Here is an 11,736-nt window from a genome sequence, read left to right on the forward strand (position 1 = left end):
ATGAAATTCTATCAGTAAAATGATTATCCACCCTGAGTGTTTAATATCTCGATATAATCTGTGAGATATACAGCACATGAACATCTTTATGCACACCAAGCTCATGGAGTCCCACCATGAGTGTATTCAAGTGGAAACAGGTGCATTGCTTACTGCAAGCTGTCACATAAGTTCGGCACCTTTCAAAGCGAATTTCAAATCGACTTTCAAGTCACTTGGCTGGTTTGACCACAACCTTCTTCCCCCAGTCACATCCATGTAGGTACTAATCTATTCGACTGATGACCACTTTACCTGATGACTAGTGATAAGTGCGATTTGTAATCAATTAGTAAACTCGTAGAGATCCACTCCATGTACATAGCAGCCACACGGCTTCACTGACCTAGAATGTAATCAACAAAATGTGTACAATAAGGAGAGACAAAAAAAATGTTTTACACGAAGTAAGGAAACCGACACAGCAGAAAACAAACAGCATCTCAGAGTTTTTATGTAAGTCCATGGAATTACATGGAGTGAAACTGCAAATTCCACCCACCCCCATGAGGAATTCGACTGTAGGTAACACCTCTAAAACTAGTAAGTCCTCCAAATAAAAAATAATAATAATTGACCATGATTTACATGTCATTTTTTTCATCCTGTCAGCAGCAAACATCCTAAAAATAACAGATCTTGTACTACAGTAACCGTTATTCAAACAACATATATAAGATATTCTCTCACAGGATGACGTGATATTAATAGCTTACACTGGTTTGGAGAAAATATCATCAGTTATGACCTCACCCACAACCAATATAAATGCGCACATGAATTAAATTCCGTCACTGTCACTACACCCACAAATCACTTAAACTGCTGGAAGTGTTACTCAAAGGTATTATCACCTGGATTACACAATGGCACTGCTAACCTAAGGCAGCACAGGGCTCACTGCCACCAATGCACATGGCTAATACAGCAACCAGTCACATTCAGCAGAACCAGTTTAACACAACAGCAAGAACACATATTTCACTCATTAAACAGGCAAGTGGACTCTTAGTACCCGGATGCCTCCAGTAGGCCCCCGCCCCGACACCCGCCAAACGAAGACCGACAGAGTCTGATTGTTTTTGGCCTTAGAATAATTTTATTTACAAATGACAATTACTTAAAATCACAAATCATAAAAAACATTTCCTGTAAATCAAAATTCAATCCTGTCATAAATCACGATAACGACACATCCAAGGATCCTCCTGCGTCCCGAACACCGTTGGACCACACAGGTGAACCGTACTTCACCTGTATCCTTGGGGGGGCGGTTCCCAACACCTCAACGTCCCTTGTCCTCGTGCTCCGGGTTCCGCCCCCACCCCAACACCAAGCTGCCGTGGGGGTGCAACAGGGTGGCCAGGAGCGGGAGCCCCGTGCCCACCCCAGCGATCTGGGCACCCTAACCCCCAAGCTGGTGTGTACATCCACCGGTTGATTCAGGACTGCAGGATCCTACCTTCGGTGTTATCCAGGGTACCCTGCCTTGGGTACCCCTCTGTTGCTTAGGGTGAATGTATTATCTCATTTCCCGCCTACTATTCCCCCTCACACATTACCCTAAATCTCATGTCTAAAGGGATGGGAGGGTGGGTAACGCCGTTCACTGGCCGTGCCGCCCACGCCGTCTCCACTAAAAAGGCTGAGGCCTGATCTGGGGGGCACTTTAATACCCCCCAATGGAGGGGGCGGCGCAGGCGGCCGGAAGTTACATGTGCGGCCTCCGGAAGTGCCAAGGCCAGAAAACGTAAGACTAGCGTACAGGGCTCGGGCCACGGCGGCCCCGGGCACTAAGCACCGCACCCCCCCAATTGGGAAGGCGCTCTGTCATAGTACCCGGATGCCTCCAGTAGGCCCCCGCCCCGACACCCGCCAAACGAAGACCGACAGAGTCTGATCGTTTTTGGCATTAGAATAATTTTATTTACAAATGACAATTACTTAAAATCACAAATCATAAAAAACATTTCCTGTAAATCAAAATTCAATCCTGTCATAAATCACGATAACGACACATCCAAGGATCCTCCTGCGTCCCGAACACCGTTGGACCACACAGGTGAACCGTACTTCACCTGTATCCTTGGGGGGGTGGTTCCCAACACCTCAACGTCCCTTGTCCTCGTGCTCCGGGTTCCGCCCCCACCCCAACACCAAGCTGCCGTGGGGGTGCAACAGGGTGGCCAGGAGCGGGAGCCCCGTGCCCACCCCAGCGATCTGGGCACCCTAACCCCCAAGCTGGTGTGTACATCCACCGGTTGATTCAGGACTGCAGGATCCTACCTTCGGTGTTATCCAGGGTACCCTGCCTTGGGTACCCCTCTGTTGCTTAGGGTGAATGTATTATCTCATTTCCCGCCACGAGGGCGACCAGGTGCCCAGAGGTCCTTCGCCCTCCCCACCCCCAACCGAACTGTAGGAAAAGGCCCAGTTGTCCTCAAGGCAACAGTCTGTGCCCCCGTCAGAGAAAAGTACCTGACTGCACCCTCAAACAGACTGTGTGGGATGTTCCCCGTGCACCCTGGACCAAGGCACTACCATGGTATACTTGCCTCTCCCAGGTCCAAGTCTCCCCTCTGTACGGCAATGAGTTCCGGGAACAGAAGTCCCCCGTACCCCTGCACCGACTGGACCAGTTGCTGCAGCTGCATGTCTCAGAGCACCGATCCCACACCACTGGGTACGCTGCAAAACCAATGCCGGCTGAGGCTTGTGGAGCGGTAGCAACCTGGAAGCCGCCAGCCGGACACAGGAGTGACCGAGCACCCATACCATTTAATACGTTCTGCTACTGAAACAAAGGAAACAAGCATGAGTATGTCGTACAGAAGTGAAGCACAGCGCATATAGCTTTGTGTCATTGCAGCACAGACCGACTATAACATCAATAGCAGACGAATGGCCACTGGCATTCAATTTCCCAGCAGCTGCCCTTCTACGGAATGACTGGCACATAACCAGCTGGGCCACCGCAGCTGCTCCCAAGGCAGTCGCCCTGTCTGAAGAAAACCATTATCAAACCACGCACCCTTTAGGGCACCAGAATTTTTGCCGAACCACCATGGACAATCCCCAATTTATCTACCGGGATACGAGGGGGGGGGGGGGGGCCATGTGCAGTTCAAAATTGTAATGGCTGTCCCTCACCCTCTCTTAGGTCGTGACCGGCTCGGAGGAGTTGGACCGGCAGTCCAGGACAACAACATGGTTGTGTAGGCCATTCATAGACAGGGCGCTTCAGGTAGACCCAACTTGGGTTATATGAACATTTGGTATTATTGTGCCTGTAGCTCCATATTATAATCTGTGCGAGGCATAGCACAAGGGGGGGTACCCAATGTATCTAACAGTACCTTCTGCGGGCTGCAGCAAAAAACGAAGGAGCCCTCAGTATAACAGCATAACAGTGTCCACGGGAGCCCATCTCCACGGAAATTGTGGCCGCCTCCCCTGCGAGACGTTCTATGGGGGGGGGGGGAGGAATTAATGAGGTTTCCCCCACCTCTAAGTAACTTTCTTGTGTGTAGGCGAACCTACAAAACTGACGATGCATGTCTACACAAGAGCATTTGTCCTCTTCCGGACAGTGTCAAAAATACAGCCTGGGATGATCGTCATCTCCATAGGTAGCTATTTATTACGGGAGCGGCCACCACCGGCAGCTTTGACCGAAATTCATCAGCTGGGCACCTGCAGTGAATGAAAGATTTGTAACCCCATAGCTACTAACCAGCTCTCCCAGCATGGAACTCACGCGGAGCAAGGGCTCTTCCAACACACCATGAAGTGTTAACATTGTGCGATCTCTCACCAACCAACCTACCCCAGAGGCCGGCTACCCAAGCATCTGCCAGTAAAATATGTAAGAAGCTCATTGGGGAGCCTCACTTGTGGTTCTTTGGACTACAAAGTTACATTCCTAAGAAATCAGAGGAAAAATGTGTCTTCAAGCAAAATCTTAAAATGCAAACCACCATTCCAAAGCACTCCTTCGCTACCTTCCCAACCCCAAATAACCGCCTCGGATCGGCCTTTCCGGGCAGGGACGAAGAGGGGCGCTGCGCTCGCCACTGGCCCGATTTTTTGCCCGTTTAACTCCTTGCAAACACCAGCCGCCCAGAGCGGGCCCAGGGCAGACCTCATATTGATTCTGGGGCCTTTAAGTCTGCTCCACCGGCTTTAGGAAAACAAGTTTAGCAGGGGGTGGCGCTCGACGGGCAGATAATGAGGGCATGAATTCAGAAGAAAAGCTGTCGTGGTGTTCTATTTTCTGTTCTATTGCAGGACCTAGCTGCTGTATCCTTTTTGTTGCCTAGTTGCTAATTAGCAACGATTTTTTACCACCCTACACCCAGCACTCATCCCTGTCAGTGGCCGTGAACATGGGTGGATGACTGGGTGGAAAGGTCCTGTGGCTTCCACCTCCCCCACTTCCTGTCCCCCTACAATTGGGCGTAGGAAAATGAGGTAATGACAAAATTAACACCTATTATTTAAAGCTACTGAAAGCCCTTAGTTTTGTGGTGGGAGCTTGGGAAACTAAAAGTCTGACTTGGAGTACATGCCAAAGCAGTGATTGCATGAACCCACTGAGCTATCTTACTCAGTGCTTGAAATGGAAAATTAGAAGTGCAGGTACTCTGTAGCAGAGTGCCTGCTTGTTTTTGAGAAATGCCGGTACTCTTCAATTAAAAGTATTGCGTTTAGCTTGATAAGTGCAGGTATTCTCCCTCTAAACATAAAAAGTGCCGGTACTCAGTACCGGACCGTAACAGCCCATTTAAAGCACAGATCTTAATGAGACTGAATGTATGCTGCTTAGGATTGCACACATCTGTACAACAGAGGGGTAAAGCTGCTGAGCTATGGAGCAGGGACTCACAAGTGTAGCTTTCAGGTCACATGTTTCCTTAGCAAGTGTCTTGATCTAATGAGATATCTTACTGGCATCCAACAGATTAACAAGGAGAGCTGAGCCGAGACAACGGTCGACTCGGGCTATAAGACTCAGCACGAGCCGGGCCTTGGAACTATATGGCTGTAATTCATGCAACTAACATCGTGTAACATGTGCTAAACTCTCCTTAACACTCAAGTGTATTTCTCTAACAGGTAAAGAGTTTCATCTTAGTACATTATATTGGATCTCCGCTTTGAGAAGTATTATTAAAATTGAGCTTTTAAACATGCACTGGAACAATTCCCGCCCTAATGACGATGCTAACAATGAAAAGTTTAGGCACTGCTGAGATCTGAACTCGTGACCTCCTATTTATCAGACAGGCGCTTTACCCAACTAAGAGCGCACACCCTTAAAGCACAAATTTGAAGGTGATATGTGTGTGAAAATGAACAAAAACGGAGCTTCTGTGAAATAAAGTAGGGTAGGATCAGACAATTTGCTTACGCAGGAAAGCCAGGAATGATCCCAGATTTTCTAGTTTCATACTGTGCAGTTCGGACGTGTACCCCTTTCTGGCACACCAGGGATTACTGTGTGATTTTAACAATCACAGTTGAACTTTTAATCCTTTCCTTTGATGCACATTGCTATTGATTCCTGCTGGGATTTTTTTTTTTTTTGGATCATCTTAGACGGTCTGGCACAGCCCTTTTTGCTGCCCTAATATCAGGTGGATTGATTTATTGACGCTGGTCTGTATCAGGTTCACATTGACCGCAACGCTAAGTTCTTTAACTCAGAACGGTCTCTCGCTCTCACTGCTCAGTCGGTAGCCTTCGCTCCAAAGAATTCTGTCCTTGTACAGCACGGAGGGCAGACAATCCAAAAGGTTGCCACATGGCTGCAGACTGTCACGTGGAACCTGCTATTCCATGGCGAGCAGGCAAACATTAGGACTACTTCTGCACAAAAAATGCGATTTGACGTCAAACCCAAGAATCCGCAGGGGCAGGAGTGCATCTCTTTTACTGGCCTCGTTAGGAAGCACACACCAATGTGGCGCAATAGGCATGCCTCTAAGGGTACAATAACTTGTTTGTTGGGTGGCGGCCCACCCTCTGTTAGTCTTGTTCACTGGCTTCCCAGCTCACGGAGACAGGAGTCAAGGTCAGGTAATTCCAAAATCACTGCACGAGGACAGCCTTGCCTGTACTGGATGAGAGGCCAAGGACTGGATGGGCATGCAATCTTAACTACTTCCTCACTACTCTCACGGAACCAGAGCACCCTGCCCAATAGACAAACTGACACGCATATTCGAAAAACATGGTTAAACGCCACAAAGTAAGTGGCAGTACCTTAACCGTATATGTGTTGTAAAGGCCACTAGGACCTCTCCATCCTTGTCAAGGGGAGTGTTAACCTTCTCTCCTTTCATACAACACCTTATAAAATACAGGTAATTGCCGACCACTAGCTGCGAAGACGGTCGCGGAACGTGCACTATGCCTGGTAACAGGCAACGGCATCCCCAGTTTAGGAAAAACCCAGGTCCTCAGAAAAAACAAAATCAAAAAGAAACAAAACAAGCTGCAGCTTATTATAGAGACGAAGGGGAAATTGAAAAGGGAACTGTTTGTATAGCTTTAAAACGACGGATGAGGAGTTTTACTTGGAAGTAGACTATAGAGCCTCACAAAGGACTAGGCAAGGACAAATATTTAACTGTCCTCATTAACGCCTCTGTAATGGTCTAAGAATCATGAAATGTGATCGCAATGCTTGGAGCCTTCGTCTATATGAGCACAAAGTCTACTTTTGAAAATATGCCTGGGCCCAGCCCCTGAAAGCTGCAGAGCCGCGGGTGTAGAGTATATACAGCAGCTCGCATCTGCCCAACGTGGCCGAAGCAAGTAGCAGAAATGATAAACTTGTGAGGGCTGGGGGTGCTGCTGCCGAAATGAAGATGCCAAGCCTCAGGGTCCGAGCGGCGGAAGCGATTTTCCGGTCGCTACGCTGTTGCTGCGTCGATCTTCTCGTTGCAAAGTCAGGCTGCATAGTTCCGGTTCAGCATGCAGTGAATTTTCACCGCACAGTGTCCTTCTTGTAGCGATTAAGGGAGTCATTCTGACCTCGGCGGTAAAAGTCGCTTACCGCCGGCCAGAAGGCCGCCATAACACCGCCGCGGCCGCGGTAAACCGCCACAGTCATTCTGACCCGCAACTGGCAAACCGCCAAAAACCCGACATCCACAAAAGTCCGCCACACCAAAGGTCAGCGGAAAACTGGCGATGACCAAACCTCCACAGTCACGCCAGCAGAAATACGCCCATACCATTCCGACCCACAAATCCCTGCAGCGGTCTTTCAACCGCGGTATTCCATTGGCGGTACACACCGCCGCGGTCAAAATACACACACCTTTACAAAACACTACCACATTGGATAATTCAAAATACACACACCTGAGACACATACACACACCACTTCCACACACCCAATTAAATATAAAACACACACCCACATCACCCACAAACCCCTACGACCACAATTGCGAGTGAAGGACAGAGAGAGAGAGCACAGCATAGAGTACACCATCACACAGAGGCAAATCACAACATCACCCACACAATTTCCACGCACAAAACACCATACACCACCACACTCACCACACTCTACAACACATACACCACCCCTCACCTCATCCACACCACCCCATGGCACCCCAAAGACACCCCAGGTCCTCTGACGCAGAACTCAGGGTCATGGTGGAGGAAATAGTTTGTGTAGAGCCCCAGCTCTTCGGGGCACAGGTGCAGCACACCACCATTGCCAGGAAGATGGAGCTATGGCAAAGAATAGTGGACAGGGTCAACGCTGTGGGACAGCATCCACGCAATCGGGAGGACATCAGGAAGCGGTGGAACGACCTACGGGGAAAGGTGCGTTCCATGGTATCAAGGCACAACATTGCGGTGCAGAAGACTGGCGGCGGACCCCCACCTACTCCCCCAGAATTCACAGCATGGGAGGAGGAAGTCTTGCACATCCTGCATCCTGAGGGCCTCGCAGGAGTAGGCGGAGGAATGGACTCTGGTAAGTCAAATCTTCACTACTCCATTCCCCCCACCCCACCCCACCTGCATGCCAAATCATACCCCCACCCCCATCACACCAACTCCTTGCAAATGGCTCACCATCACAGCCCACCCATCCCAAAACCTAGCCCTGCGTGCGTCCCCAAAGCATGGACACCCATCCCCAAAGCATGCCCACTGCACACACCCATCACCCCCACAAGCCACCGTCACAAAAGCCCCCACAAGGGAATGCCAGCACTGGGGGACACGGCCACCCACCCATTACACGAAATGCCACACACAGAAGCAATAACCATACTATTATACCCCTGCAGGACCCGAACGCCACCACACCGCCACAGAGGGTCCAGAGATGTCCATCCCACCCCCAGAAGAGGCCCCCAGTGATGACAGCAGCTCTGTCTCCCTGGACCCTGATGACCAGCCCGGCCCATCGGGGACCTCGGGACAGTCGGTTCCCCACAGACAGCCACAGGCTACACCAGACCTAACCCCCTCTGGGAACACCAGCACAGCTCCCACCCAGCGGGCCCATGCCTCTGTCCCCAGGACACGTCAATCAGTGGTGTGTCCACCACTACAGGGCACCCAGGTTGACCCATCACCCCAACAACAACAGGGACCTGGGGGCAGTGGTAGTGGGCACACCGTCCAGGGGACAGAGGCCCAGGGAAACAGGGGAACTGGGAGGGCTGCTGTGCGACAGGGGGGGGACAGGCCCAGGGAACCGACTCTCCAAGAGGCCCTCTCCTCCATCATGGGAGCATACCACCACTCCCAGGAGACGATGGCTACGGTACTGGCCAGGTTCCAGGAGATCCAGGTCATGCAGGAGCAACAGTACATGGGGTTCAGAGAGGAACTGAGGAACATTAGTTCCGCAATGGGGACCATCGTTGTGGCCCTAACCCAGATAGTCACCACATTGCGGGACCATGTGGCACCACAAAGGGCCCCTGTCACTAGCCTGGACCAGGAGCAGCCTACCACCTCTGCCGGCGCTAGTGGACAGGAGGCCCCCACACAACGACAGGCCACCAGAACCCCACCTCCTGCAGAAGAAGAACCACCCCACAAGCGGAACCTGAGATCTCACAAGAAGACAGAGTAGGATTGCAAGACCCCCGCCAGCAAACGATACCCCCTGATGTCATCCCACTGTCCCACATTGTCACCCTGTCCAACCTTGAACTGCCCCTGCTCCATCCTTCCACAGGCATATGGACAATGCACCTGTGCGACTGAGAACTGGACTCTGCCATGGACATTACTCCACCATCACCCATCCCCGTTTTACAATCATGTTCCTTAAATTGCACTAAAAAAATCTGGAGTCTGCTTGTATTTTGAACAAATGTATTAGACATAACGGTGCCAAAATGTTCAGTTACATTGTGATGACAACATACCACTGTCACACAGCTGTAGTCCATGGGCAAACAAAGCAGAGGTCACGCAGTGGGGCCCACAGCTCTGAAAACGGAAGGGAAAGTCACAACTCAGTTAACAGGAACTGGGGGGAACTCAGACAGTAGAGAGGCAGGAGACTTTAAGTAAATGTAAAATGGCGTGGTTGATTCGTACCTGTGTGCTACTGAAAATACTGTTGTATCACTGTGTCCCTGTTGTCTGTGTCGTCCCCGTCGTCCTCCTCCTCTTCACTCTCCACAGGCTCCACAGCTGCTACAACACCACCATCTGGACCATCCTCCTGCAGGAAAGGCACCTGGTGTCGCAAAGCCAGGTTGTGAAGCATACAGCAGGCCACGATGATATGGCACACCTTCTTTGGTGAGTACATTAGGGATCCCCCTGTCATATGCAGGCACCTAAACCTGGCCTTCAGGAGGCCGAAGGTTCTTTCTATAATTCTCCTAGTTCGCCCATGGGCCTCATTGTAGCGTTCCTCTGCCCTTGTCCTGGGATTCCTCACTGGGGTAAGTAGCCACAACAGGTTGGGGTAACCAGAGTCACCTATTAGCCACACACGGTGTCTCTGTAGCTGTTCCATCACATAAGGGATGCTGCTATTTCGCATGATGTACGCGTCATGCACTGACCCAGGGAACTTGGCATTTACATGGGAGATGTACTGGTCAGCCAAACAGACCACCTGGACATTCATAGAATGATAACTTTTTCTGTTCCTGTACACCTGCTCACTTCCACTGGGGGGAACCAAGGCCACATGGGTCCCATCAATGGCACCAATGATGTTGGGGATATGTCCAAGGGCATAGAAATCACCCTTCACTGTAGCCAAATCGCCCACCTCAGGGAAAACAATGTAGCTCCGCATGTATTTCATCAGGGCAGACAACACTCTGGACAAAACCTTAGAAAACATAGGCTGAGACATCCCTGATGATATGGCCACTGTTGTTTGGAATGATCCACTTGCCAAAAAATGGAGTACTGACAGAACCTGCACCAGAAGGGGAATCCCTGTGGGTTGGCGAATGGGGGACATCAGGTCTGGCTCCAGCTGGGCACACAGTTCCTGTATAGTGGCTCGGTCAAGTCTGTATGTAAGTATGACATGTCTTTCTTCCATTGTCGACAGGTCCACCAGCGGTCTGTACACGGGAGGATTCCTCCATCTCCTCGCAAGTCCCAGCGGACGGTGCCTAGGAAGGACAACATGGAGCACAGAGTCAAGCAACCCACAGGTACGTAACCACAGCTTACACAGTACACGATTCGCTATGCATTGAATGGCTTGTATGAGTGGCAATGCAAGGCCTAGGCCTGTGTGACGCCGTAGAAATTCAGCCATGTGGGCCCTTGAAATGGCGGCTGCCTGACCTGTGAAGTGTGACAATGGGATGTGAGGTCAATGCGCTGGCGTGGCACACCTTGGCGGTAGGCGGTCGAAGACCGCGGCGCAAAGCAGCATTGGTTAACATTGAACCCTATGGGTCTCGGGAGCCAATGACGATGTGCGCCGGCGGTCGCGGTACGCACCGCCGCAGTACGCACCGCCGCGGGCGTGACCGCCATTTTCTACTTGCTTAATCACTCGAAACCTGATCATCCACAGGAGAGGACCTATACTGCAAGTGCTGCTGTGAACTCGGTCTGGAAGAGACAATGGCTGCTGCGACTGGGGAAAGGGCCCCTGCCTTCACATCTGAGGAATTGGATAAACTTGTTGATGGGGTCCTCCCCCAGTATGCGCTACTCTACGGTCCTCCAGACCAACAGGTAAGTACACTGGGAGCACGTAGTATGGGCTATGCCTGTGTTGAGTGTGGTGGATGTAAGATGGTGGGGAGGGGAGCGAATGAGGAGTGCAACGCACGACAGATGAGAGCATGTGCCACATGGCAAGGTTGGGGACGGGGGGCCGTGCACATCGACCATGCAGAAAAGTGATGATATTTATTTTTCAACCCTGTACATGTCACATAGGTCAGCGCCCATCAGAAGATCGACATTTGGCGTGCCATCGCCAATGACGTCCGGGCCCTGGGGGTCCACAACAGACGGGGCACCCACTGCCGCGGGAGCAGAAAGACCGCCGAGGATCTGCTGGGGATGGCCTCCCAACGTAGGAGGGGTGCCAGTCGTCAATTGACCCCCCTGATGTCCCGGATCCTGGTGGTGGCCTACCCCGATTTGGATGGGCGCGTGAGGACATCACAGCAGACACAAGGGGGTGAGTATCAGCACATTCCGCTATATTAGCGC

At 51.0% G+C, this 11,736-nt stretch overlaps 1 non-coding gene across 1 annotated transcript; it reads right to left on the reverse strand.

Moving 5' to 3' along the window:
- Positions 1 to 6,263: 6,263 nt before the first annotated feature.
- LOC138288652 (U6atac minor spliceosomal RNA) lies at positions 6,264 to 6,390 on the reverse strand. The gene has a single exon (XR_011202508.1). It is a non-coding gene; the product is annotated as a U6atac minor spliceosomal RNA (small nuclear RNA).
- Between the last annotated feature and the right edge of the window lie 5,346 nt (positions 6,391 to 11,736).

The sequence above is a fragment of the Pleurodeles waltl genome, chromosome 4_1 (assembly GCF_031143425.1).
Source record: "Pleurodeles waltl isolate 20211129_DDA chromosome 4_1, aPleWal1.hap1.20221129, whole genome shotgun sequence".
NCBI classification, from domain to species: Eukaryota; Metazoa; Chordata; class Amphibia; order Caudata; family Salamandridae; genus Pleurodeles; species Pleurodeles waltl.